Source organism: Apis florea, unplaced genomic scaffold (assembly GCF_048593485.1).
Source record: "Apis florea isolate Af1SG1 unplaced genomic scaffold, ASM4859348v1 contig_3496_pilon, whole genome shotgun sequence".
NCBI classification, from domain to species: Eukaryota; Metazoa; Arthropoda; class Insecta; order Hymenoptera; family Apidae; genus Apis; species Apis florea.
The window spans coordinates 5,886,654-5,913,498 of record NW_028256773.1 but is presented as its reverse complement, the minus strand read 5'-3'; the positions used below and the strand labels follow the sequence as shown (position 1 = coordinate 5,913,498).

The window sequence follows — 26,845 nt, the reverse complement described above, 5'->3', positions numbered from 1 at the left end:
TGCGTTCATTCGAGCGGATATAAAAACAACGGAGAAACAGGTGGACAGTCTAATAAAGATATCAACGACGAACGAGAGAACGCCACTCTTCATTGCCTTACGACCGCAAACACGCTACGTTTATTTGTTCCCTGATGTATCGTCGAATGCGAGGAATTATTATAGGCGGTTTCTCGATTCGATTCTAATGTACGTATATAACCTATATCTATATCGACACGTCTTTAACGTAGATTCACGTTTTTGCTTGAATTTTTATACGTTGATTTTTCATTTTTACGCGTATCAAGTTTTTTTCCTATCGAATCTAAGAATCTAAGACGAGAAAATTTATAAGTTATCCGATGAATCGGAGAAAGCTTTGCATATATGTGAATTCTATCAATTCTATCAACGTTTTACAAAATCGCACGATCTATCTCTCGTTATGGGTCGTTCAACAGCCGCGTATAAATAATCGAACGTTGGACAAAGGCTTAGCTTCCCACTTACATAGGATTACCGGCCCTGAGACACATGTACGTGTATGATTATCGGCCATTACTTACGTTCGAAGCGTATCGAGAACGAACGAGTTGACCGCTGTTTCATACACCTCCACGTGTAATACGCTTGGTTGATCGCGGAGAATAATGCGGCGCGGCTACTAGAAGAGGCGACCCTCCTCTCTTGATACGTTGCCAGATACGTTAATTTACGATCGCGCCGTTGGGAATTTCTCGCCCATGCGTAGCGGAAATTCGCCGTGACAAAACACGGTGACGGATGAATTTCGATATAATTATATGTATTACAGGGGGATGATATTTTAAATCCGCAAATTAATCCGTAATTAATCGATTAATAATTTTCTTTCGGGTAGACGAGTTAATCTCGAACAAGATTCGAATCGAAGGATTACAAGGTTATTGTGATATAGAAATAATAATAAAATAAAAAGAAAGAATGGAGGAATATTCTTGGGTTGGAAATGAATTGACGTAGTGACAGAATTGGGAACACGGCGTATCTCGGTGCGTGTCTCTACAATATTTGAACGTTTTCTGGAGGGATTGAATGCCGATGCGCCAGGTATGGCGGAAGTATCGAAAGCGCATTAAGCGTCCGATTCTATAGAAACCGATGTCAATACAAGCTGGAACGGGATCATGAAGTGAAAACGAATGGAGGGAATGGTCCAGCCATTCAGGATGTCGTTGATATCGTTTCGTATATATAAAACTGCTCATCTCGGATCTTATAGGTTCCCCCTCTTTCAAAATATATATCTATACATATATATATATATACCGATCGGTTTTAAGAAATGATACTCTTGCAATTTAATTCCCCTGACGTTCGTTTCGTGAAACGAAAGAAATTTCATATATAGAAAAGTTGTTGATAAATTTTTAGAATTGAGACAGGATGGAATGGCTCTTAAAAATAATTTGTGAATTCTTTACGAGTTAAGAAAGTTAAGATCTAAAAAAAAATCTGATCGATTCGCACAACAACATTTCGAGAGATAACATTCTTGCTCAAGTAAGAGAACCGGTCTAATTTAAAATCTCTAATCGATCGTTTCGATTTGCGTATCGATTTTGTCCATCACCCGATTCATTATACCCGTGGAGAAAGATGCCGCACGGTCCAATAGATCGGGAACAACAGAAAATCGATGTGGTTGCGCGGCGAGCAGTTTCTTCGAAACTTTTTTATCGGTCGAAAAAAACAGATAAATTCCAATTTACAATTGCCTCGACAAACGTTATTATTATTCCCCGTTTCAATTTTAAATCAAATTTGTCCTGGGACACTCGATCCCCGAGCTTCAGAGCGTGCTGGTAATCGGAATAAAGTGACGAGAGGGAAAGGAGGGGAGGGAGGAAGGAGGAGGAGGAGGAGGAAACTCTAGCCGAGTTATGTCTGGCCGAGATAAGAGGGAAGCGATTCATTCCACCAACCAGGTGTCCTATCTTATCTCCGTTGCGTTAACGATATTCCATCGCGATATTTCGGATCGCTTTTTCGCTCGACTGCCCATATAAAAATACGAGAACCGAGAAGATCCTTACCTGCTCAATTTCGTTCGAGCGGTAAATTAAGAATGCTCGAGTTAATTATTAATAATGCAACGTGTTATTAATATGTTATCAATCCCTTCCGTTCGAACGATGACTCTGAGAAAGATTCCTAACCTCTTTACGTATAATCTTACGTGGAAGAGTAACAATATAATATTATCAAATAGAGAGATTTCGATCGAACGACGAAATTACTTTTATTAGGGAATCGTTATGATGATGATTTCGCCCGTATCGGTTTTAAAATGATTTTCCTAAAAAAAAAAAAAAAAGAAGAAGAAGAAATAAAGATCCAAGGAATTAATATTGCGCTCTTATTAATTGGAGGTTATGAAATTGGAAATCTGGCATAAATCTACCACGTTGATTTGTTACGTGTGAATTTTAATCATTTTAAGTTATAAGCTGTTAAGAAATTCACCGAAAATTCGTGTCGTGAAACGAAAAACTTTCCCCTTTTTCTCCACGATCGTAACTTCCGACCGAGTTCGAGTTACTTCGCGCTCGTGGCTCCATCTGAAACATCGTTCTTTTGTTTCTAAAAAAAGCCGCGACGAGCGCTCCAAGAGTTTCCACCGTTGTGTGCAACGATTTCAAACGATATTCCAACTTGCAGAGATCCAGCTATCGAAGCTGCTGAAACGTTTCGTGCGAAAAGTGTTACCAAACACTTAAAGCCGGAAATTTTAATTTGCGTATCTGATTGTAACGCAATAAAGTCTTGAATTTGGAAAAAAGAACTTAACTTTGCACACATCTGATACATGAAAATATATAAAAAAAAAAAAAAAATACGATAAATAAAATTGGAATAGAGAGAGCGCATAAATAGTTTCGTCGAATAAAATATTCGCGGGAACAGAAGTGACTGGGAGGGAGGGAGGATTCGTCGTTTTGCCACGGGCTAGACGCATAAACCATAAAGACACGTGCCGCCTATGAAATTCTGCTGGCGAGCGACCGGCGGCAAGGAGCCAGGCGGGTGTAGAGGAGGGGGGAGAAGAAGAAGAAGAAGAGAGGGGGCTGGCGTTCTCTTTCGTGAGAACGGGATTCCTCCCTCCTTCCTCCCCTTCCCGCGCGTGTAATACATCCGTTAGATTCCGGATACGGAGAGGAGGAGGACTGCGCGACACGGAAACGATATCGGGGAGCATATGGTAATGGTACGATTCGATTGAAAAACGACACGGATCCCCTTGTAATTCTTTCCCTTTGCACGATGTCGAATCGACGAGAACGAGAGTTGTTGATGCTGGTAACCGTAACTTTGACATTTTTAATTTTTAATTTTTCGAGATACGTTGTTCACTGGATAATTTCGTGGTTAGTCGATTTTAATTGAATATATGATCGACGAAATTGGTATCGACGAAACCACGAATTCAAAAATTTTTATTCTCCCCTTTCAAAAGATATGCAGAAATTTTCTCTGCTCGGTTTTTCGATGTATTTTTGATGAACGTATCTCGAGAATTTATAATATCACATTTTGTGATTGAGCGGGCAAGAAATATCTATTTTCGACAGTTGTTTACATTTCGTGTGATCGATACACGTCCGTCAAAGCGTGCACGTTTTGCTTCGTCGTGTCGGGGACGACGAAGTGGTGACAAACGAGTTGAAAATTGTTGAAAATAGTTTCAAGCAACGCGTGAAACGCGCCGCGATTGTTGAAGCTTCGTATTGGAAATATTTTCGCGATATATCGATTACGTATAGACGCTTGGATAAAAAAAAAAAACGTTGCTGAGTGTCGCAAAAATGATCGATTTACTATTAAAAAAAAAAAAAAAAAAAAAAAATCGAAAGAGATTCGATCGTTTCGTAATAAATCGAGTGTCGCAATTTTCAGATCGGATTAAATTATTACGAATGTAATAAAGTCAATCGTTGAAGGAAAAATGTTCTTTGAACAGGATATAATTAGGCCAATGATAATTGCCATAAGAAAATAATTATGGTCTTTTTTATGGTAACAAATTTGATCCTTGTCAGAGAATACAATGGCATTAAGGAACAAAAATTGATGTTTAAAATTATTTTTCTCAAAGCTATTCGAAAATTGTAGTAAAATCCGCCGTAATTAAATATTTCTTTACGCGTTGTACGACTTTATCGAAAAAAAAAAAAAAAAAAATCTCGTATTATTTTTTTCTCATAATTATATATAGTGTTATTTCCATTATATTAATAAATGTTATCAAACAGAGACGTCGTGTCAAATTAATTAAATTAAAACGATATTTAAATCTCTAAATTTAGAATTATTATTCTTTCTCGCCCGGTGTATTTAAATTTATAATACGAAATTAATATTTTGCACGATGGAGATTTATTTCTGGGTAAAATTGAAATATGATTGAGCAATGGTTTTGTATAAGTAATTAATTTTGCAGAATAGAAGGTACGCGTCAGAAAGATTGATGGACACCTGTTTCATTGGAATTTGAATTTTGAAAATTTGTTCTCCTGCTATTCGAATCTCAATTTTCGTTTGGTAAATGAATATTTTATTCGCCACGAGATAAAATCTTTAACGATAACCGTTATGCAAACATTATCTTTCAAAATAACGTTGCATTTTTTTTTAAACTTTTTTTTTTAACTAGAAGAAAGAAAATTACAAATTTAATTTCTCTCAAAAACTTTTGGACAACGCTTTCTGAAACGATTTCTCTCGCGAGAAATGTTATCTGTTTAAAAAAAAATTTTTTTTTTTCATTATCATTCAAAAATAAAATTTCAAAAATAAAGTTTATTTCTTTGGAAGAAAAGCACGATCGAAATAACGGTTGTGAAGGAAACCAGAATTCTGAATGAAAAATTTCTACGCCAAAAAGAGAAAAAGAGAGAGAGAGAAAGAGAGAGAGAGAAAAAATTCGATTCGTCTTGAAAAGGGTATCAAAGTTGGAACAGATAGGAAAATCATTAAAGTTCGGCTCGAATAAGCAGTATACATACTTTCTGTGCCGTGGATTGCCGGGTCCTTCACGTGTATCGATCCCCTTTTATTTTTACGTCTATCGACTTCAGCCAGGAGAATGGCGTAAATATTTACCTGGAAAAGAGGGGAAGATTCAATAAGCTCGTTGGAAAACCGCACGATTCGTGAAGGAAAAGTGGCCGGCAGAAAATGCGCGGAATTGATGATGACACGCTCTGTGATTCTTTATTTGAATTGAGAATAAGCGGGGAAATCGATGGGGGAAAAAAAGTGGAAAGAAAAGGATTTTTCCTCTATTATTCCTTAAATTTTCTTACTTTCTGAATTTTTAGAAAATGATCGATTAATCGTAATCAAAAAAAAAAAAAAAAATTGATATAAATTGAGGAGTGATATTTTATAAGAGAAAAATCTTTTCGAACAAAATACGTACATTAATAAATAATTTATAAAAATATTGTAATAAAATGTATTGTACGAGAAAGATTGAATTCTAAATAAAAGATAAATTAAAAAAAATATATATGTTCACTTTTGAACAATATTTGTATTGTTGATAATTATTTTCACATTCGCTTAATAGCTTTTGTGTAATAGAGTTTCAATATAAATTTTAATAAACTCGTTTTTCGTAATATCAGTTCACGTGTTTCGTTGGATGAAATATTTCACAAATTAAAAATGAAACAATGATAGTTGTACAACGCGATGTAAATTTTATTAATTATTATTATTTTTTTTTTTTTAATTATTTGTTTTACACGTGTTTTTGCGAAATAAAATTTTCAAAATTAAATAAAACCTGTGCTTTCTCGTCGGTTGATAAAATTGATATTTTATTCACCATACGTTTTTGTGACGTAAATCAGCTTCATATATATACATATACACTGCAATATCTTTTATTCGTAAAAATTATTTCCACATTATTACGTCGAATAAATCGTCCAATTTTTTTTTTTTTTTTTTAATCACAGATGAAACTTCACATTCTTTAATTCTCCGCGGAAGAAAAAATTCTTCGAGAAATCGATTCAAGAACGATTCAAAAAATGAAAGGCGGGAAAAATATACTTGTCCACGAAGAGGGTTGAAAAACAAAAAAAAAAAAAAAGAAAGAAAGAAAGAAAATTCGATCCCGACCAAAGTTTATTTTTTTCCCTGAATAAACTTCGTGATAATAGATACAACATTCCATATAATAAACTTTGTTTGTTTTTCTTTAAGAGACTTTATATTTCTTCGCTGTATTAAATTAAAGAATGCATGAATATGCAACAGGCCAACGTTTCACAGAGGATAAATTTATCTTCCGAAACGAATCATCTTCGATAAAATAAATCACGTCGTTGCAGCACGATTGAAAACGAGAATCACGCTGATTTTTTTTCCCCCTTGATATATTAAAAAAACCAAAATCTATCAAGATATTAAACTTCATTCGATCCAGTCCCAAACTTTCGAAAATTCGGTTCCTCGGAACTCGTTCGAGCGCTTCTCGAAACAAACGTTACAACAAATCTCTAGAAAAGTGGATTTAAAAAAGAGAGTAGTAATAATACCAAATTTATATATATAGAAAAAAGAAATCAACTGTACATTCTTCTTCTTCTTCTTCTTCGAATCGACATCTTCCAAAAATCGCGAGAAAACCACGCGCTCATTTATATTTCTTCGATCTATCAACTCCAATTTTTATCTTCGTATTTTACTCGTAGCTATTTCGAACTATTCATTTTTTTCCTTTTCTCTTTTTTATCCGGCAAAATACACGAATCTACGTACACGTATATGCACAAACTCCATCCGTGGATAGTTTCGAAGCTCGTGGCAAGGTTTGTCAAGATTTAAGCCCCCTCCCCCGCCATTCGACGTAACTTTATCATCCGTGCAGGGTGGCCGCGCTTCTCCACCGGATTGGATAGTCCAGGGAAAACGCATTATCGATATTGAAAAAGCGCCGTACATCCCCCTCCCTCGCGCATGTACAGGGTGTACCGAAACTGTGCACCCACGAATATTTAACGAATGAATACCAATTCTCGCCAAAGTCTACTTGTGAAGAAACGAACATCCACGTCCACTGTGGACGAACAGCAGGGCCGATTCTCGCCTATTCGTGAAGAATTATCGTCCACGATTCCATTCGTGGACAGCCAATACCGTTTCCTAAAATTTGCACAAAATTGCAACATTTCCACGACACGAAATTTATGGAAATTTATCTTCCATAATTCCCCTAATCTGTTCGTAATCGAGGCTCTCGCTCACGATTCGGGGAAAAGGGCGCACCGAGGAGCGCTTTGCAGAGCCACCCCCTGTAATCCGAATACAATCGATCCTCGTTGAAATTATCCGCGAATTTACCGGAAACTTTTGCCCGACGGAGGAGAGGGGAGGCAACAGGCAATGTTTATTTTTTCACGGGAATTATAAGGGAAGGGCAAATAAGAAAACGGGGGCAAAATCTCTTCGTGGCTATCCTATTTAACTCGAGGGGGATCGATCGATCGGTGGAAGGAGGGAGGGAGAGGTATCGTTTGCTCTTTATATTTGCTCGGTTCAAACAGGCCGGTTTCGATCTCGAGATCGGGCGCGTTAAGATCGATACTTCGAGGGAGAGGGGGGAGGGGATCGGTTGGATCGATCGTGAAAAAGGAAGGAATGGGGTTTCAGGAATAAATTCAGGGATAAATAATCCGTATGGGTGTGCTACGATCGATAACAATGGGGACACGAAGGGGTGTGAAACATTGGCAACAGAGTGACGTGATACACTTACGATCTGATTTGTAATTAATTGTGGTTTATATATTAGTTATATTAGTTTGAATTAACTACTGCGAGAATCGAAAATGTTTTTAACGTTAATATTGCGGTCGTCCAGTATTGATTTTCATTTAATTGAACTCTCTGAGAGAGGCGAGTCTCTCAGGCAAATTCAACTACGAAGATGTGGAGCTACTAGTCGAATATATACGAATCAGCACAAAAAAATATCAAAAACTATCATCGTGTTGGCTTGTCAACGCTTTGCTTATGAAAAAGAGAAACTAACTCAATAAGCAGACGTTTATTAGAAAAAAATATAGAAGAAGAATGATGAGAAATCATTCTGATTCAATTGTATTGTATTTATTTTTCTAAAAAACTGCAATCTTGTTTTGTTCTATTCGTTTTAAATATTTTTTATATGTATTTCATATAATTAAATGCAAACGTTAATTTTTTTTCACTTTTCAAGAAATAGTAAATTCCATTTAAAATGGGGATAAGATATCCAATCTCAAATGTCTTCAACGTTGGTCCAACAATTCGACGATCGTGGCAAAAGTATTGTACTTTCGATTGCCTCAAACGAAGATGAATTTTTGATTCTAATAACTCAGAAGAAATGTAACGACTTTATCTGAGCAAAACACTCACGGTTCACATATATCATCTACAGTTGCTGCTTCGACCGAAATATCATACATACGTAAATATCGAGATTAATAATAAATTCTGCTCCACTCGTTCTGAATAAAACCGTAATATTTTCTTTTCTTTCAACCTGGAAACTCGAATGAGCTCGAAAAGCGGGCAAATTTATAGAATTTACACAGAACAAACGTTCCTCGATTCACGATCAATGAAAATTACAGCGAGAACCGAATTTCTTTCAAGATGATACCGCTAATTCAAACTTTCCCGCCTTAAAAGCATCCACTCGTCGTTGAAGGAAGAGGGGGGTTGAGCCAATCGAATCCTTCGACTCGCCTCGCCTCGAAATCGACGAGTAAAATCTCGAATTGAGGGATGATTCCTCTCGCGTCGAAAAGTTGCACGGTCACGGCAGCTTTGGATTGGAATCGCGACAAAACCTGTCCAAAGTCGGTTTTCATTTGATGGATTAAATCGGCCGTGGCCAAGGCTGGACGTTTCGAATATATTTTTGTCATTTTGGAAGGTTGAGGTTGGACCTCATTCGAAACAGGAGACGAATTGGGGGGTCGCCTGGAAAATTGTACGAGAGAAAAAGACACAGTTTGACGAGTGATTGATTGCGCCGCGTGATTACAAAGAGTTCTATACTAACTTCGTTCTTTCTTTCTTTCTTTCTTTCGGGGGAGAAAGAAAAAAATAGCAATTTCTGCCGAGAGATGTTATTCCAAAATTTCCAAATCGATCCTTACGAAATCAATCGCGATTTTTATCCCACTTTTTCTCCTCGTTGGATCACTATCTCGTCCTTGGCGACTCCACCCCGTCCATTTTAATCAACGCGTGGCCACCACGTGTCATTGTTTATAATTTCGAGGGGAACGTCTCGAGGGGAGGGATGTATAATTGATACTTGCGGCGCAACTGGCGCAAAGTGGCGCATCCGACGAAATGAATCGTCGGCCAATAATTATTATAATGGAGCAGCAGGTGGCAGCACGGCATCGGGCAATTTCACCGACACGTTTTAAGCGCGATTTGTCGGCACCCACGTTGACAGCCGCGAATTAAGGCTTTATAAAAAAATTTCGTCTCCAATCATTGGGAAGGGAGGAGAGAGTTCGTTAGGATCCATCATGATGATGATATTGGGAAAAAGTCGCGTTTTGTTTCGTCGAATGAACATTTCCCAAGGTTTGTTCATATTCTTTATTCCAAAATGTTCAAAAATGACGTGAGTTGGGGATGGAATAGGGTGGAATTGGAAGAGAAATGAATTGAAATTGGAAATGTGCTTGAGGAATATATATATATTTTTTTTTTTTTTTGTTTTGTTTTCTACGATTTCGAATTGTCGCGCGTACCTTTTTGATTAATAATTCAGATATGGAACATTTTCTTTGCCTATCTGTCTACACGGTACTTTGAAATTTCTTTTCTTATTCATCCCTGGCAAGATCAGGAGAATCAAGAATGATTCTCAAAGATCTAAAGGAGGAGGAGTGGAATCGGAAAATAGAATATCAAAAGGATATCAAACATCGAAAGAACTCGCGGAGAAACTTGGCTGATATTTCTTCTCCCGTTCCCGTGTAAGAATCGAATATTTCACAGTTTCTAAAAATTATACAGCGAGGGATCTCGTAAATTTTTTCACAATTTCCCAACGCAAATATAGGTTACATTCGATTTTGGTTTTACAATGTGTAAAAATCAGAAAAATCATCATCGATTCACCCTCTGAATTCTTCACTGGATGGAGAGAATAAATTTTTATTAAACATCCGTATAAAAATTATTTTCACTTCATTTTCACGTCCCTTCTCGTACTCGTTGAAGAGTTCCAAGAAGAGAAACACAACGGTTTAACAAATGCAGATATTTCATCGTAACGTTACATTTCCCTCTCGACAAAACATCCCCACGTATGCTTTTCATTTCTATCCGAATTCCCGATTTTTCAAATTTTCAATATTTCCAGCCAAATTTTTTGCCGTATTAAAGCTTGATCTCGCCTTTCCAATTCAGAAGTTCGAGCGGAAATTCGATAAAGCCAAGAGAGATATTTCGTCCATTAATCTGATAGATTCAAACTCTACTACATCTCTTCTCTCTCTCTCTCTCTCTCTCTCTCTGTGTATATTTATTTTAACGAGTCTCTCGATATATCGACTAATATCGAGAAAATTCTTTTGGAATTGGAAAAAAGAAGGAAGGAGAGAGGCAGAGAGAGAGAGAGAGAGAAAAACGAGGAAATATTTTTGAATCTTTATACACGAATATACGAAACCTCCGCCACTCGTTACTCTTTCATCAGTTGTACCTGCACCATACTTGTCCCTGACGTTTGTGAAAAAAAAAAAAAAAAAAAGAGAAAAATTTGTTTATTGAAAAGCTCTTTGAACGGTGGGTTACGTGGAACTCGATTTTATCTTTGGATGTATATCCACGCACAAAGCCGACTCTGTGCACGCGGGAAAACGGCTTGCAGACGAAAGAGTTGCAGAAAATGTTTGCCGGATTTTTGCCCGCCGCTGAAAATTTTAACACATTCGTAAATCCAACGCTTTCGCTTCGCCAATCACGACACGCGTTGCGCGTGCGTTCGAAAGATCGGCCGAAAACGGTTTAGCGGGCGGGGAAAAAAAAAAAAAAAAGAAGAAGAAGAAAATAAAACGTTTCGATTCGTTGCGATCGATAAAATTACTGGAATTCGAATATTTGCAATAACTCTTAAAAATCTTCGTTTAAACGCAATTAGAGACACAATTCTTCACCGAACGTGTGTCTCGTACTTACAAAGTGAGGTTATGTTTTATCAAAAGTTCTCGACAAACGAAAGTCGCTTGATTAAGATTGCTGAAGAAGATATTTCTCAAAATTCATGATTATAATATCAGTGTTTCATACTCGCACAAAGTGAGGTTATGTTTTGCCAAAAGTTCTCAACGAACGAAGCTCGATTATTTACTATGAATAATAACGAAAGAAAATAGTTAAGACTGGTTCCAACAATCAAAGGAGATATCTGATTTCTCCAAACAAAAAATCTAAATCTTGGAATATGTATTAGTAGTTTCATACTCGCACGTTACAAAGTGAGGTTATGTTTTACCAAAAGTTCTCGACAAACGAAAGTCACTTGATTAAGATTGCTGAAGAAGATATTTCTCAAAATTCATGATTATATCAGTGTTTCATACTCGCACGTTACAAAGTGAGGTTATGTTTTGCCAAAAGTTCTCAACGAACGAAGCTCGATTATTTACTATGAATAATAATGAAAGCAAATAGTTAAGACTGGTTCCAACAATCAAAGGAGATATCTGATTTCTCCAAACAAAAAATCTAAATCTTGGAATATGTATTAGTAGTTTCATACTCGCACGTTACAAAGTGAGGTTATGTTTTACCAAAAGTTCTCGACAAACGAAAGTCGCTTGAGAAACTTGATTGCTGAAGAAGATATTTCTGAAAATTCATGATTAAGATTTAAGATTGATCCCAATTGCCGAAGAAGATATTTCAATCAAAATTCATGAAAGAACGGAACAGTGAAGCTCATATCCCTCATACTTTATTAGGCGAGAAACTTGTTGAAGAGGCTATCTAATCTCGTTCTCTTTCTGTTACTTTCAAAAAAAAAAAAAAAAAGCATCTCAGATTATTCAATTAAAACATATTTTAGAGAACAAGGACACGCGGAATCATTACAAAATACCCTTCTCCCTCAAATCACCCGCGTTAAAACCACGTGTCTTAATGACACCGAAACTCCACTCCACTCCACTCAACACTCTCGACCGCACAAATATTCGTCCCTCCTCCCTCCCTCTCCCCGATAATATACACTCGATAATAATCCCGCCGCTTCATTTTCCCGCGTTCAGAAAATAATTACCGCTCCGTGGCTTGTGATAATTCGAGCGTAATGTCTTTATAGCCTCTTGGAACTCTGTTCTCACCCACTCTCTCTCTCTCTCTCTCGCTCACTCGGTGGATAGCGGTAGACCGGTCGTGATAATGAGAGCGCGAATCTATCTCGTTGCGGGGAGGGAAGGGCGGGAGTAGTGGCCACCACTCCATCCAATGTGTGTACGGCATCAATCGCGGATATCGCATCATCTCCATCTGGCCATAAAATCTGCCGTACCTCGTTAGCCACGCTTGTTATGCTCCGCACCCCAAATTCAGCCCTCGCCACGTTCGGTCCCCGCCTCCTCCTCCTCCTCCTCCTCTTGCATCGTCGTTCACCGCTGCGGGATCTGGTATACGCGTGCGTACACGGATATGTGTGTGTGTATTTGTACGTAGGTGGCACGTGTGCTACGTGGAAATGAATCCTATTCCCATGCACTCGTACGTATCGTCAGATACTACCCCTAATTATTTCGAGTCGAACTTAACAGGAATTATGGTGTATATATATATATATATATATGTATGTATGTGGCAGAGAGGGTGGAAAATATATGCGGATACATGCTCATTTGCCTCATTAGTTGGGGATTGATGAGGACGAGAATTTTGATGAATCGCTTTCGGTTGAATTGGTTTTGGGAATTTTTAGGTTTTAGGATGTTTCGTAGGTGTTCGACGCGTGTGCGTGTGAGATTGAGAGCGTGGATTATTAATTAACCGGAATATTATTATTATTCGAAAACATGAAATTTATTAACAACGATCTAGCAGTGGCAATTGATGGAAGAAGGAGGAGGAATAAAGGATAATAAATTTTTGTTTTTCAAAATTTATCATTTGATTCGCGAGAAAGAATTGAATACTGGGATTAGAGTAGTAGAGATATTTGAATAATCCGGGGTGGAAATATTTTTTTCAATCGACTACAAAAATTTCGTCCCGCGGGAACGAAACTCGGAATTGGATTAAAAATATATACATGCACCGAATGTTGAAAACTATGTTACAAATCCTTTCCCTGCATCTGACAACGTAATTTCTAGATACAACATAGAGATTTGTTAATTTATTCATCGAGAAGAAACGCGATAATTTACTCTTTCCCCCAGTAACAATTACAATTCAATTTAATCGATCGCATCGAGAATATCGTATTGCTAAAAAAAAAAAAAACATTTTTCGAAAAGCGAGGATAACATCATTATTTCACTTGAAATGAAAATTTCTACCCCGACTCGAGAAAAACGCGAACCAAAAGAAAGGAAAAAAAAAAAAAGGATAAAACAATTTCGAAGTAGCATGCACATTAACTATCCCCTCCTCCTCATCGCCATAATTCCTTCGAGCCCCCTTTTCTTTTTCCTCGTGTCACGGCGCACAATCTTCGACGTAATCCGACGTGATAAAACTCGCGCGTTTTTTCCTCCTTTTTTCCTCTTTAGCCGCGAGCGGATAAAGCGCGGGGGTTGGAGGCGTCGCCGCATCGAAATGATTTTTCTCTCGGGTTACGCACCTCGATTTAGGTACGCCGGGCTTGCAAAATTCGACGTCCCGCTGCGGATTTCTGCCGCGCGAAAAACTTTTGAGCGGAAAATGCTAGTCGGATTGACGTGAAAGGGGATGATGGTGTAGGAAGGAAGGAAGGAAGGAAGGAACGTGGTGGAAACGTCGAACTTCCCTCTCTTTCCATCCATCCATCCATCTCCTCATTTTTTCCTCTCGTTTCCTTCTTCCCTCTTTCTTTTTATCGATACAGCATCGTAGGAACGTTCAACGTCACGGTGAATTTTCACTGTCGAGGGGAGGGGATGAACGAGGAGGCGTGCGTACGAGGAATAAAGATTCGCTGATTGCCGATGACAAGAAGGGCGGATATTTTTTTGAAAAGCGAAAATTTGCCGAATTCGCGATTATTTCTGACGATTAAACAAAGAGTTTCGATAAGAATTGGTGAAAGAGTATAGAATTCTTTTATCTGTTCGAATTTGGAATTTTATATTATTCGGTGATTTAATTGAATCGATCAACAATTTAATGATTTCTCTTTTTTTTATGTTTATGAGAAAAATATCTCGTATCGATCACGGATTAATTTTAATTTATCCCCGCTTCTTTTAATCCAATTAGACGAAAATTCTTATTAATTAATCACGCGAAAGTTAAAATTTCGTCTCCCATAATTTCCGCATCCCTCTCGACCCGAGTCCCAATCAAATATTCATACCCGTGCAAAAACCCATCCGTCATGCCAACAGTGTTTCCAACCCTTTATCCTTCGCTTCCACGCGGTTTGTGAATGTATCAAAAAGAAGGTAAGAAAAATCGAATCGTATCTGAAAAAATGACGCGACATTTCTGGTGGCGATATATCAAAAAAAAAAAAAAAAGAAACACGTTCGAGACGAGACGAAGAGAGAGAGAGAGAGAGAGAGAGAGAGAGAGAGAGATAAAGAGTTGGACCGTGTTATATGTACTCAGTGGAAGTGTTCATTAAAGACAACGAGCTCGAACAAAAGGTCCTCTGTTATTGAGTGAAACGCGAAAATAACGGCGGGCGGTCTGCAATAATATGAATGCAGCAATTACACACACACGGGATTCGTGGGACGGGATGAATTTTCGGGATGGTATCCCATTCATTTCCCCCCCCCCCACCCTCCCCGTTGAAAGAATGTTGTGCTTTTATATATAAAAATAGCTTTATGAAAATGCCTCGTGGCGTGGATGGGAATTCAAAGCGGTCCTGCAATTTTGTCTAGATTACATTTTGCGCGCGCGATCCTGATGATGAGGTTAATATATCTAGCGATCCGATCTTTCTTCGCATCGCATCCTACACGCTTAATTAAAAAAAATCTGTCCACGTTTCTAACAGCAATTTCTCGAGAAACAGCGTTAATTTCGTTAAACGATACATTTTTTTTTGAGAAAAGTGTTAATCTTGACGAATTGAATTCTAATTTTTCGGTTTAATATCTTGGAGGAGAATATTATTATTATTGTTCAAGTTGAAAATTCAAAGAGATTTTACTTCGTCCATATATACCAATATATATTTATCGTCCAAGCTTGTTTCAGTGTTACGCGCCATGGCCGAAAGGGTTGAACGAATCGCCTGTAGGGAAGATTTTTGGGTGGAAATTTTACATGGAAAACGCGAGAGGAGAAGCTTTTTTTGTCCACGCGAATTGGCCGATCGTGTTTTATCAAGGGGCAAACAACTCATCCGTTCCTTTCGTCGCCGCCTCATTCATTCGACCCTTCTTTCTTCTCTCCTTTGGCCGCCCGCCTCGATCCTCCACCACCAGGCAGAAAAGGGGGATGGAACGAGGGAGGAGGAGGAACGGCGGTTATCAGATGTGCGGAAACAAAGCGTAGGAGAGGCTGAATTCCGGGAGTGGACGTCCTCTCAAAGGGAAACGGTAGATGGTAGATCCTTCATCCTCCCCCCATTCGTGCACGTTGCCAGTGCATCGTCGAGCCGGACACTTTTCATTACGTTCCCCTTTGTCCTATGGATATTCTTTTCCCGAGCATGCCTTCGTTTCGACAGCCCCTCCCCCCTCTTCACCCACCCGACAGTCAAATCGCTCGACGAGGGAATTTCGGCCGATATTTCTCAGGTATCGAGCGATCGCCATCCATCGATCCGCCACTTTCATTACCCGCCACGGCTAATCATCATCACCGTTGCTTCTAAACTCGCGACTTGTTTCTTTTCAATCATTCCAAAGGTAAAGGTGATGCGCAATCGATTTGAAAAAGAATATAAAATATATAAAAAGAGAGAATAAAACTTTGAAACGAGACGTATATGCATACACAACTTGATCGCAACCGTACAATCGATTTCCCTCCACAGCATATTTATTCCCTAAAAAGAAGGAGAAGGAAAAAAGAAACAGCACGGAACAAAAAAAAAAGCTTTTTTTTTTTTTTTTTTTTTTCGTATCTCGAACAAACTTTTCCCAGCCGATTGTCATTCCATACACAGGGGCGAGAGGGGGAGGAGGGGAGGGGGGAGGGGAGGGTTTTAACCACCGGATAAGTCAGCTCGGACGTTGAAAAACTTGTTTGACAATGAATCCGTGGAGCGGAAAACGAGAGGAGGAAATACAGAGTAGAGACACGGGGGAGGGGAGTGGGAGGAGCCGCTTAATGCACTTATTTTAAAGTAATGGAAAGAGTTTGTCCGTTAAACACGCGGTGCGACGATGAAAAAACAAGCTGCACGCCTGACAAACCGCAAACCGCGGGCGGGCGGGCGGAGGGGGCGGGCGAGCTCTATTTGCTCGCCTCATTGTCCGCCTTTTTTAATACGCCTGGTGTATACGTTCGTGGCCACAGCGTTCGAGTGTGTTCGACCGGTGAACGCGCGTGTGTATATATATATATGTGCGAGAGATTGGCTGCCTTCCCCCTCTCTCTCTCTCTCTCTCTCTTTCTTTCTCGTTTAATCATCTTTTTGATGAAGACAACACGAACGCCAGTTAAACACGAGTGCCAGTCGCGTGTCGAGGGAAAGAAACGGGGCAACGATGATGAAAAAACGCCCGATTCAACTGCTAAGTGCATATTCACGGTGTAAAATAAAAGGGGGAAAAGGAGGGGAGAGGATGAACGGTTTCTTGTAACGCGAAATTGTTAACGTATAAGGAGATAGGTTGAATTTCGATGGTGTTGTATTTCGTGTTATTAACGTTACTCGTTACAATAACGCGCAATAACGTTAGATGTAAACACAGTATACGTATGTATAGGTATTTCACGGAATATCGCAGAGGATTGAATAAACAAGATCGAAACGTAGTAACGGTAGTGCTGATCTCGCTTTGTTTTGTTATAATATTATTGTATTGCGCTGTTTAGCGTTTAATCATCATTCGCACGAAACGGGCTATAATAAAACGGAATAGAAAGAAAAATCTAATCTGATCTCGATATCTTTAACATTTTTAATTCTCGCGTACACGCAACGATGATGATATTTATCGATATTAAATATAAATTTATTATTTTTGTATGAAGGGAAGTATTAAAGGTTCCGATATAAATCTGAATATTTTTCTACCTTTATATATAATAACCAACGAGAAAAACGCGTATAACGGTCTCTTGTATCGCGCACACAACGTATAACTTCATCAATTCTACCACTGCGTGGTACAAGTGTACTTGCTTCCGGCTCTACTCTATTGTTCCCCATTTAAAAGTATAGTTTCTCTCTCGAATCGAAAGTGCGAGGAGGAGGGGAGGGGGAAGTATTTCGAATAAACAATAAACTTGGAAAGCGTCCTCCGAAAAAAAAAAAAAAAAAAAAAGAGAAAAGAATTTGTACGGCACTCGAGCTAAAAAATTGAGTGGAATTCCACTCTTGTGTTTCGCCAGACTCCATAACGGCGAAACACAACGTTATATGCATAGTTACGTGCATACATCAAAGGGGGCATAGTAAACTCTAAAATATCAAAGAAACGAACAAAAACGATTCCCCCTTCATATTTTTCCCCGTATTTTCCCAGAAAATAACCCGTGTGTAACGGTAGAACCATCTCCTCTATAGGAAACGCCACGTAACGTCTTTATCCTCGTTTCCCAGCGTGGACGGACGATCGTTCCCTTTCCGAACGAGCGGGCGAAATTGCTCGGTCGATCGTGTCCCGGCCGCGGTGTAACAATAATAATGAATAACTCGATCAAAAGTAGCCCGAGTGTATCGGCAAACTCGATCGAGTGAGGTTGTTCGAGCAACGAGAACTCGAACCGTTGCGTCTATCTCCGTGAGAGCTTGCCAGAATGACTATTGATTCAGCGAAAGGGTTCGTCCCTAACTATTCATGGTTTTCGATGTCACGTGTCCTTTCATTCGCGTATGTATACATACGCGCCCTCTACGTGCGCTTATACGTTATATATACGCGCCATGTATATAGATACGTGCAAAGCCAGAGTCAGGGTGAGGGCCAGTGAAAGGGGTAGCGAGAGTAACCAGTTGGTCTAATCTACACGCGGCACGTTTCGACGTTTCAATTTGTTTTTTCTCTCTCTCTCTCTCTCTTTATCAAGGATTACTTTCTACGACGACTCACCTTTTGATTTCGACGAACCGAATCCGTGGCGATGATCGGCAATCCGGTTGGGTTGGTGGATCGATGCGGATAAATGGCTCGCTTTTGATCTGAAATTTGCGATAAAAATTGATAATATTCCGTTTCTTTCCCTTCCCATCGTCGATAAACGATAACATTCTTGAATGTTTTATTTTCGTCGAATCGTTTCGTCGCTCGTTTCGATGTATTCGATATCGAATATATGGATATACGTGTAATATACGCGTTATATAACCTAACCATACTTTATAGTCCGAATATCAAACGAAAGATTTTTGATTCATTTCATAATTCGTTATAAATATGCAATCTTTTTTACTTAAATACTAATGATAGGAAGGGACGTCAAACGATAGCAATTGTGGTTCACCATTTTGAAGAAACGCAAAAGTTTTCCTTCTCTAGAAATTATTACTTCTCCTTTGAATTGAATAAAGAAAGTGTCGAATGTTACTCACGTTCCAATTTTCTGTATAAACATTTCTCCAAGTGCAGGAATAAAGGATTCAATCGATAATAACACCACTTCACGAAACATTTCAAGCAAACACACAAAAATTTTACGTTACGAGACGCGAACAAATTCAACCACGTAAGACTGACATCTTTGAAATGCTAGCTATTTGAAAGTAGAAGTGGTGGGAGATGCTTCAGCGAAGCTAGTCACGTGACAAAGCCACGTGACAAAGCCACGTGACTCTTAGTGTCGCGGGAAATCCTTTATACTTCAAATGACTGTACACGTATAGAGTATTATCCATTTTTAATTATCAATTTTTACCAATAAATCTCGTTATTTATTATTAATTCCAAGATCATTTCCTTCCTTTTCTTTTAACTCTATATCGAAAATCTATTTTAAATTCCCTTAAATCCGAATGAGACACACTTTTAGTAGTAAAAATACAAAATACAGAATTGCTAAAATTATTACATCTTTTCCTTTTTCACGAACGTTAAAACAAACGTTCGACACTTACGCAACAAATTTAAAATAACAAAACCACTATTACTTTATTACAACTTTTATCCCTCTCCTACATTTTTATTCACTCCTTTCGCGCAAAAACCTTTATTACCGGGCCCATTTTCCATTTTTATATACACAACCTCTCATCCGTAAACACCGCTCGAAACACATCGTTTAAAAAAAAAAAAAAAAAAAAAAGAAGGAAAAATCGAACGCAATCGAGTTCAAACAACGATATCCATCCCCCTTATCTATCTCGCGTGCCCCATGGAGCTCGAAGAAGAAGGGATTCGATCATGAAGCGAACATGTGTCACCCATTCGTTCGCACACGATCGTCTTGCTAGTCGGCCGACAAACGTTTCGGAATCGTTTCCACCCCTATAAATCTTCTCCAACACAACGTAACGTAAACACGAATCGGCGAGACTCGAGCGCATAAATTGGGGACGTCAAAGATCGGCCGCCGAAGATAACCTCTCGCGTGTATGTATGGGGCCACCTCTCCACGCCTCTATTTCCATGGATTTTTGAGAAAAGAGAAAAAAAATTACCGCGTCGACTCATTTTCTCCCCCTCAACGTTCGTTATTTTTCTCCACTCGTCTCCCTCTCTGTTCGTCTCCTCGCCGATATATATCGAGTAATAATGGACATGACGGAACACGTAGAGGAGGAGGAGGAGGAGGAGGGTGTAATACAAAATGCAAAATGGATTCTTGCTCGAAGGCATGGCCGCTTTGGTGGAAAAATTTTATGGCCAGAGATGGAATGTTGGGAAGAATATGCACAATTTTTCAGAACTTCTTTTTTTTTTTTTTTATCTAATACTTTGAAACGTGTAGGAGAGAAATTGAAGTTGTCACGATTCTTTTTTTCTTTTTCTTTTTTTTTTCCCGTAAAGAAATAAATCTCGACAGTTTGAACGAAAGTTCTGCAAGGATAAACTCCGTTGGAATTCATATCGTTCGATTCGATCGGAGTCGCGTTAATTTTCCTCCTTTTCTTGTACACGCTGTCTCGATACACACGCGCACACACCTTCTCCCTCAGGTCCTCTGAAGGGCCACCCTGCGGGATTACAACAAAGCCTCCTCGAGCGGAAATATTGATAAAGTCGTTTAAAGTAGCTCGCGTCAAACTTTTGAAGGATAAAAGAAGAAAATGGCGAGTTTCAAAAGCGTAGATTGTAATCCAGTGCGCCCGAGTACTTAGTGCCAACGTTAATATTTCGAGGTCATTACTTTTTCACTTGCCAGCCAGCAAGTTAAAAGCTCGCGTTTATTTATTAACCGAATGGAGCAGCATAATCCTCCGTGCCAATAATGTAACGGTTTTGATCGGTTCGTTGCCGGGCGAACGAACGGGTGAAAAATTACGGCCGTGCCTTGCCAAGATTTCCACACCGATTATATTCGGGAGAAGAAATATCCTCGATAGAGGCGAGGAGTCTCTTTCGTATATTTATCTATACATTTCTCAATTCAATCGACAGGAGTACGCGTCCCTCCTCGACTTCGATCACGGGAAACTTTTCTCCGAATAAATAAAACGAGGGAGGGAGGGATGGAATCAATTTCTGCCACGAGGAAGAGGTCGATTTCGTCGTCGAGATCCAAAAATCGGGAGGATCGTCCTTTTATCGGATTAAACGATGGGCGACACCTGTACAGTCATAGTTTTTCAACGTCGGGCTCCCCTCGGGCAGACACGTCTGGCTCAGCCGAGTTGAAGCAACCCCTCTGTTTTCATTACGACATTAAGAACTTTCTCGGCAAGCCCTCGAGTTAATCCATCCGGTAAACCGGCCCCCATAGATGTGTTAAGCTGCAGTCAACGAGCCGGGTTTATGCCATTTGACGACCAATCGTGGTGCGCCAACAAACGAGGAGTTGTCTGAACGAGGAGAAATGTGTTACGCCTTTCGAAAGTCGTTACGTCCAGTTTTTCGATAGTTTTGATTTTAATTCGCGTTATTCGTTGCATCTCTCCTTATTTATACATGTCTTTGTCACAAATAAAAAAGAATCGGTTCAAGTAGCGATTCTTAACCGTTGTTCCATTAAATTTGGGAAATATCAGAACGTTTTCGGAAATATCATATTATGCAGAACCTGATTAATTTTTTTCCTATTAGATATTGATTCAAGGCGAAGCATTTCTTGCAATTAAGTTTTTACAATTCACTTTTAAGCGTGGTATTATTATTACATTCCTCAGAACAAAGGCTCGGCATTTATTTCTATATTTACATTTCTTCTACGATATTGAAACTGTTTCTGAGTATCGGGATTTCATCGAGCTAAATGGTACAGTAGAAAGGGTTGATTAAAAGAGAAGTTAAAAACGAAACGCAGAAACCACAATATACGTAGATGGCCACGTGAGAATCAAGCAAAGAAACGAATAAGAATGGAAGGACGAACGAATTACGGAAGGATTGTTGAAATATAAAGTGGGATGGAGAAAAGGTTAGTATCGATCGCGGTTAGTAAAAATTGCAAATTTTCGAGCGTGTTTCTGACACGATTAACTATGCATGCGAGGGAATCTCGATGGAATTTTCGGAGGCGAGCGTTAATGGCGAACGTGGCTCTGTAACGAAGCGACAGCTTACGCCTCCGCCTCGAGTTTGAAACGGTTTGGCGGTGGTGTTTATGGTTGGTTAAGACAACGATGCTTTCGTGTTTTGGGAAGAAAGGAAAAAAAAAAAAGAAAGGCGATCACTCTTGCATTTAACAATATATATTTATTCATCTCGTCCCAAAACGAAAAAATGCGAAGCGGAGAAAATTGGAATTAATATTATTTAGGGATGAAATTTCTTCCAATTTTATTAACCTCCACATGCATTATAGACGAGCACAATGGAGTTCAATTTCCACCCCCCAAAGTTTCCTATAAATTTCGCCAAATCGAAAATTCATGTATGCTTATTCCATCACAATTTTAACCCAGCCATGATTTTCGCCGCGAAATTATTAGTTTCCAATAAAATTCGAGTTAAGGATTAATGTGGATCGTCCATCTTGAAAGTGACTCCGTTTTTTCTTGCTAACCGATCCATTCAAAAATGAACGAATCAATTATATCTGGAGATTCGTTTCTATTAATTTATCGATACGTAATTCGATTTAACTAAAATAACACATATATTTATATCGTACAAACGGACTCACGCCATTTAATTTCAATAATGAAACGTATCGATCCAATTTTGTTCATCAACAAAACACAAGAAATAAACTTGAAACTAGATGACAATGTTTTTTGAGACATTCACAGCGATGCACAGGAATCCTTACATTTTTCGTTGCGATTCTTTCAAACTCTCCCCAATCGCTTCCCTTTTATCAATTTTAAACTGGAACGAATCATCGTTTAAGAATGCACTAAACTTGAATCAGAAACGCTCCTAAATCGAATAGAAATTATTAGTCAAATCGTATCCAACTTCAAAATCGACCGTGATAATAAACCGCTATAATTGTATCCGTGACAATGCACACAATCCGGCCACCGTGGCAACCAAATTACATTGTTTCCAAACGTTCGACAAACTTCGAGCCCGAAACTTACGCAAACCGGGGCGAAACGACAATTGGAGAACGATAACCGGCCGACAACTTCCATCCGATTCGAGCGGAAATATCGAGAGTTGCACGACCCTTCAATTATTTCGAGCTGGCGATAATTAACTGTTGGAAGAAGAAACATTCCTCCGCTTAATGAAGAATTAAATTTTCTTATCCAACTCCCCGCTTTTAATTTAATCACGAGAATCTTTCGAGAAAGAGTTCGTCCCCGAGAAAGAATCGAATCTCGATGTGTCTCGTTAGCCGAATCAAAGAGGAGGGGTCGAGAGAGGGCCGTTCGCGGAATAACAAAGAGCCTTTCCTTCCTTCTCGATGCGATTCTTGGCAGGAAGGAACGAGCTAAATAGTCGTGTTGAACGGTGACGATTCTTCGATCTCTCGCGTAGATGGACGAGCTCTCGTTAAAAGCCCTGCGTCTCTCGTTAAGTTCTTCCCACGATTTTAAACTTTGTTGGAGATTTTGCGGATCTTTCCTTCTCCTCTTTTCTCTTCCTCGAAGCGAGAGAATTAAGATTGGCCGTGTTTTTTCAATAAGCGTCTCTCGGATCTTAACTTATCGCGTTCCGTGAAAAGAAATAAAACGATCAGACGAGATGTGTAAAAGTGAATTTATTCGATGAATTGATCCTCCTCTCTCCATAAGAATTAAATTATCTGCTTTTCAACTTGTATATATATATTATTTATTTATTTATTTGTCAGTTTATATCGAGGTAATTAAAAGTCGCGGGGTGAGAGAAGCTTTTTGAGAGAAGTTTGAACAAATTCATTTGCCGCAACAAATGGTGGGAGGGGCTCGAGGGAGGAGGAGGGGTTAATTCATTTTTAATAAACGAGTCGACGAACGAAACTTTTTAAGTACATTTTCCTCTCCCGAGTTCTTTGCCTTTCGAAACGGTTCCCTCTCCTCCCTTCCTCCTCCTCCCCTTCTCTCTCTCTCTCTCTCTCGAGAGAGAGAAGAGAATGCCCGTTATGAAACCTTTATTGCGTGCTCACGCGTAATTTAATATAAACTTAATGACACTCGAATGACCGCGAGCGAAAGACGACACGAGGAAGGAGAAGCTTAATGGTTTGTCCCGGCGAAACAACTCTCCACGTATCTTTTTCCCAGAGGAAGAAAAATCTCGAAAACAGAACGTTAAAGAAATCTTTAATCAAGAAATCTCTATCGATCGTTTCAACGGATAAATTGGATCGAAGATAATATTTGTAAAATTGAAATTTTTATTTTTTTCACGGGCAATCGAAAATACGATTGGAAAGGTATGAACGTGGTTGCATGATAAATGTAGATCGAGGAACGAAGAGGTATAAACATAGAAGCAGGATATTCGAGATATTGAACGACGATTACCTTAATGAAGGGAACCGTATACCTCCCTTATTATTATTTATTCGAAATATTAAATTTCACTGTTGCAGCGAAAAGTTTTACCTCCTCGTGCCTTTCGGTTTAAAGCCAATACAACAACCGGTGTTGCGATATAATTGTACCGATCGGTATTGAGGTTTCTCCAAGGTTTCCCGCTTCCAACGACCTATAACGAGTTATAAATGTCGCTATTATCTTCGATGATACAGCGATTCAAAGTTTTGCGAATTTTTAATTTCGAAAATGAAAAATTCCCTTTTCGTTTGAACGGCTATAACTTTGGAACCCGTGAACCGATTTTGGCACGGGATGAAGCATTTTAAAGTGCAAGGTTCCCCGCTTTGAATGATCTATAACAAGTTATAAATATCGCTATTATCTTCGATGATACAGCGATTCAAAGTTTTGCGAATTTTTAATTTCGAAAATGAAAAATTCCCTTTTCCTTTGAACGGTGATAACTTTGGAATCCATGAACCGATTTTGGCACGGGATGAAGCATTTTAAAGAGCAAGGTTTTCCGCTTCCAATGACCTATAACAAGTTATAAATATCGCTACTATCTTCGATGATACAGCGATTCAAAGTTTTGCGAATTTTTAATTTCGAAAATGAAAAATTCCCTTTTCCTTTGAGCGGCTATAACTTTAGAACCCATGAACCGAATTTGACACAGGATGAAGCATTTTAAAGAGCAAGGTTTCCCGCTTTGCATGACCAATAACAAGTTATAAATATCGCTACTATCTTCGATGATACAGCGATTCAAAGTTTTGCGAATTTTTAATTTCGAAAATGAAAAATTTCCTTTTCCTTTGAACGGTGATAACTTTGGAATCCGTGAATCGATTTTGACACGGGATGAAGCAGTATAAAGATCGAGGTTTCCCGTTTCCAACGACCTATAATAAGTCATAAATATCGCTATTATCTTCGATGATACAGCGATTCAAAGTTTTGCGAATTTTTAATTTCGAAAATGAAAAATTCCCTTTTCCTTTGAACGGCTATAACTTTGGAACCCGTGAACCGATTTTGGTAAGGGATGAACCATTTTAAAGAGCAAGGTTTTCCGCTTCGAATGACCTATAACGAGTTATAAATATCGCTACTACCTTCGATGATACAGCGATTCAAAGTTTTGCGAATTTTTAATTTCGAAAATGAAAAATTCCCTTTTCCTTTGAACAGTGATAACTTTGGAATCCGTGAATCGATTTTGACACGGGATGAAGCAGTATAAAGATCAAGGTTTTCCATTTCGAACGACCTATAATAAGTTATAAATATCGCTACTACCTTCGAAGATACAGCTACTCAAAATTAGTAACAACTCGATCCTTTAACCTTCTTAAATATAAATACAAAGGGTTTAAAAATCTTATCTATCTCTTTGTGAACGAGAACAACGCGCCATCCATATTTGCTCGTTCACGCGTAATTAATTAATTTCGTGGTTGCTCGTTTCGAGATCATCGAACACCTTTTAACGTCCTCCCCCTCGAGGAGAGCTCGCGATGATCAAATATCTCGGAGAGGAGGAAGGAAAGAGAGGGTTTCTTTATTCGCCGCGAGGAAGATGGGGATGGAAATTAAGCATTTAATGGGAGGGGGAGGGGTGCGCTCGTTAATGAAGCGGAGTTTGAAATTTTCACCGAAAAGAGAGAAAGAGGAGGGAAGAGGAAAAGTTTGGATAACCGGGCAGTTTAAATATTGTCTATTGTTATCGGGTTTGTGATTAATCATTTGTGCACACTGGCGGATTTTTCATCCCCGTGGGGGAAAGGAGGGGGGAAGAAGGGTTTAAGCTACTTTCGGCCTCGTTCAATATTGGAAGTTCGGATATAAATTTTTATGGTAATTGGCCGAAAAGAACCATGTTTATTTAATTCTCTTAAGATGGTCGAGGATTGTTGGATAATTTTTTTTAAATTGCTTCAATTCTCTCTTCTCCCTTTTTCTTCTATCATCCAGCAATTCAGGGAATTTCGGTATCTCGCGTAACAGAGATGAACGATATACGAAGAGAATTTTAATTTTAATGAAATGAATATTATTTTCATTTATGGAACAAGAACTCAAGAAAAAATGTGTTATACACGAGAAAAATGGAGAAGTGGAATTTGAAATGAAATACAATGTTTATGCCACGTTAAAATGTATGATCGTTCCATCAGGTATCTCTCCCTGAATTCCCCCACTGAGAAAGAGTTGAAAAGGGAAGGGGAATATTGTGGAGAAGGAGAGGACGAGAAGGAGGAGCAAGTTCTTCGGATTTATTCCCAAGGAAAAACTTTATAACTGATAGCGTAAGTGTATAGTTCGGAAAGTTATTCTCACGGTAAATATGCCTGGAGTCGGTATTAAAGACGAAAGAATCGAGTTCGAAGGAATCGTGCGTCGAAAGTGAAATTGATGTGTGGCACACGTGGAGAATTTCCA

At 38.8% G+C, this 26,845-nt stretch overlaps 1 protein-coding gene across 19 annotated transcripts in view; it reads right to left on the bottom strand.

The window, feature by feature from the left end:
• Positions 1 to 26,845, bottom strand: part of LOC100869770 (CUGBP Elav-like family member 1-A) — a 479,952-nt gene that overhangs the window by 407,699 nt on the left and 45,408 nt on the right. For 12 of the 19 annotated variants that reach the window (XM_086913393.1, XM_086913415.1, XM_086913417.1 and 9 more), the window contains one exon: positions 18,444 to 18,532. The gene's annotated coding sequence lies outside the window, so the exon portion shown is untranslated. Of the gene's footprint in view, positions 1 to 5,027; positions 5,125 to 18,443; positions 18,533 to 26,845 lie in introns of those variants that run through there. The other 7 variants (XM_086913399.1, XM_086913419.1, XM_086913400.1 and 4 more) reach the window with 3 other exon arrangements.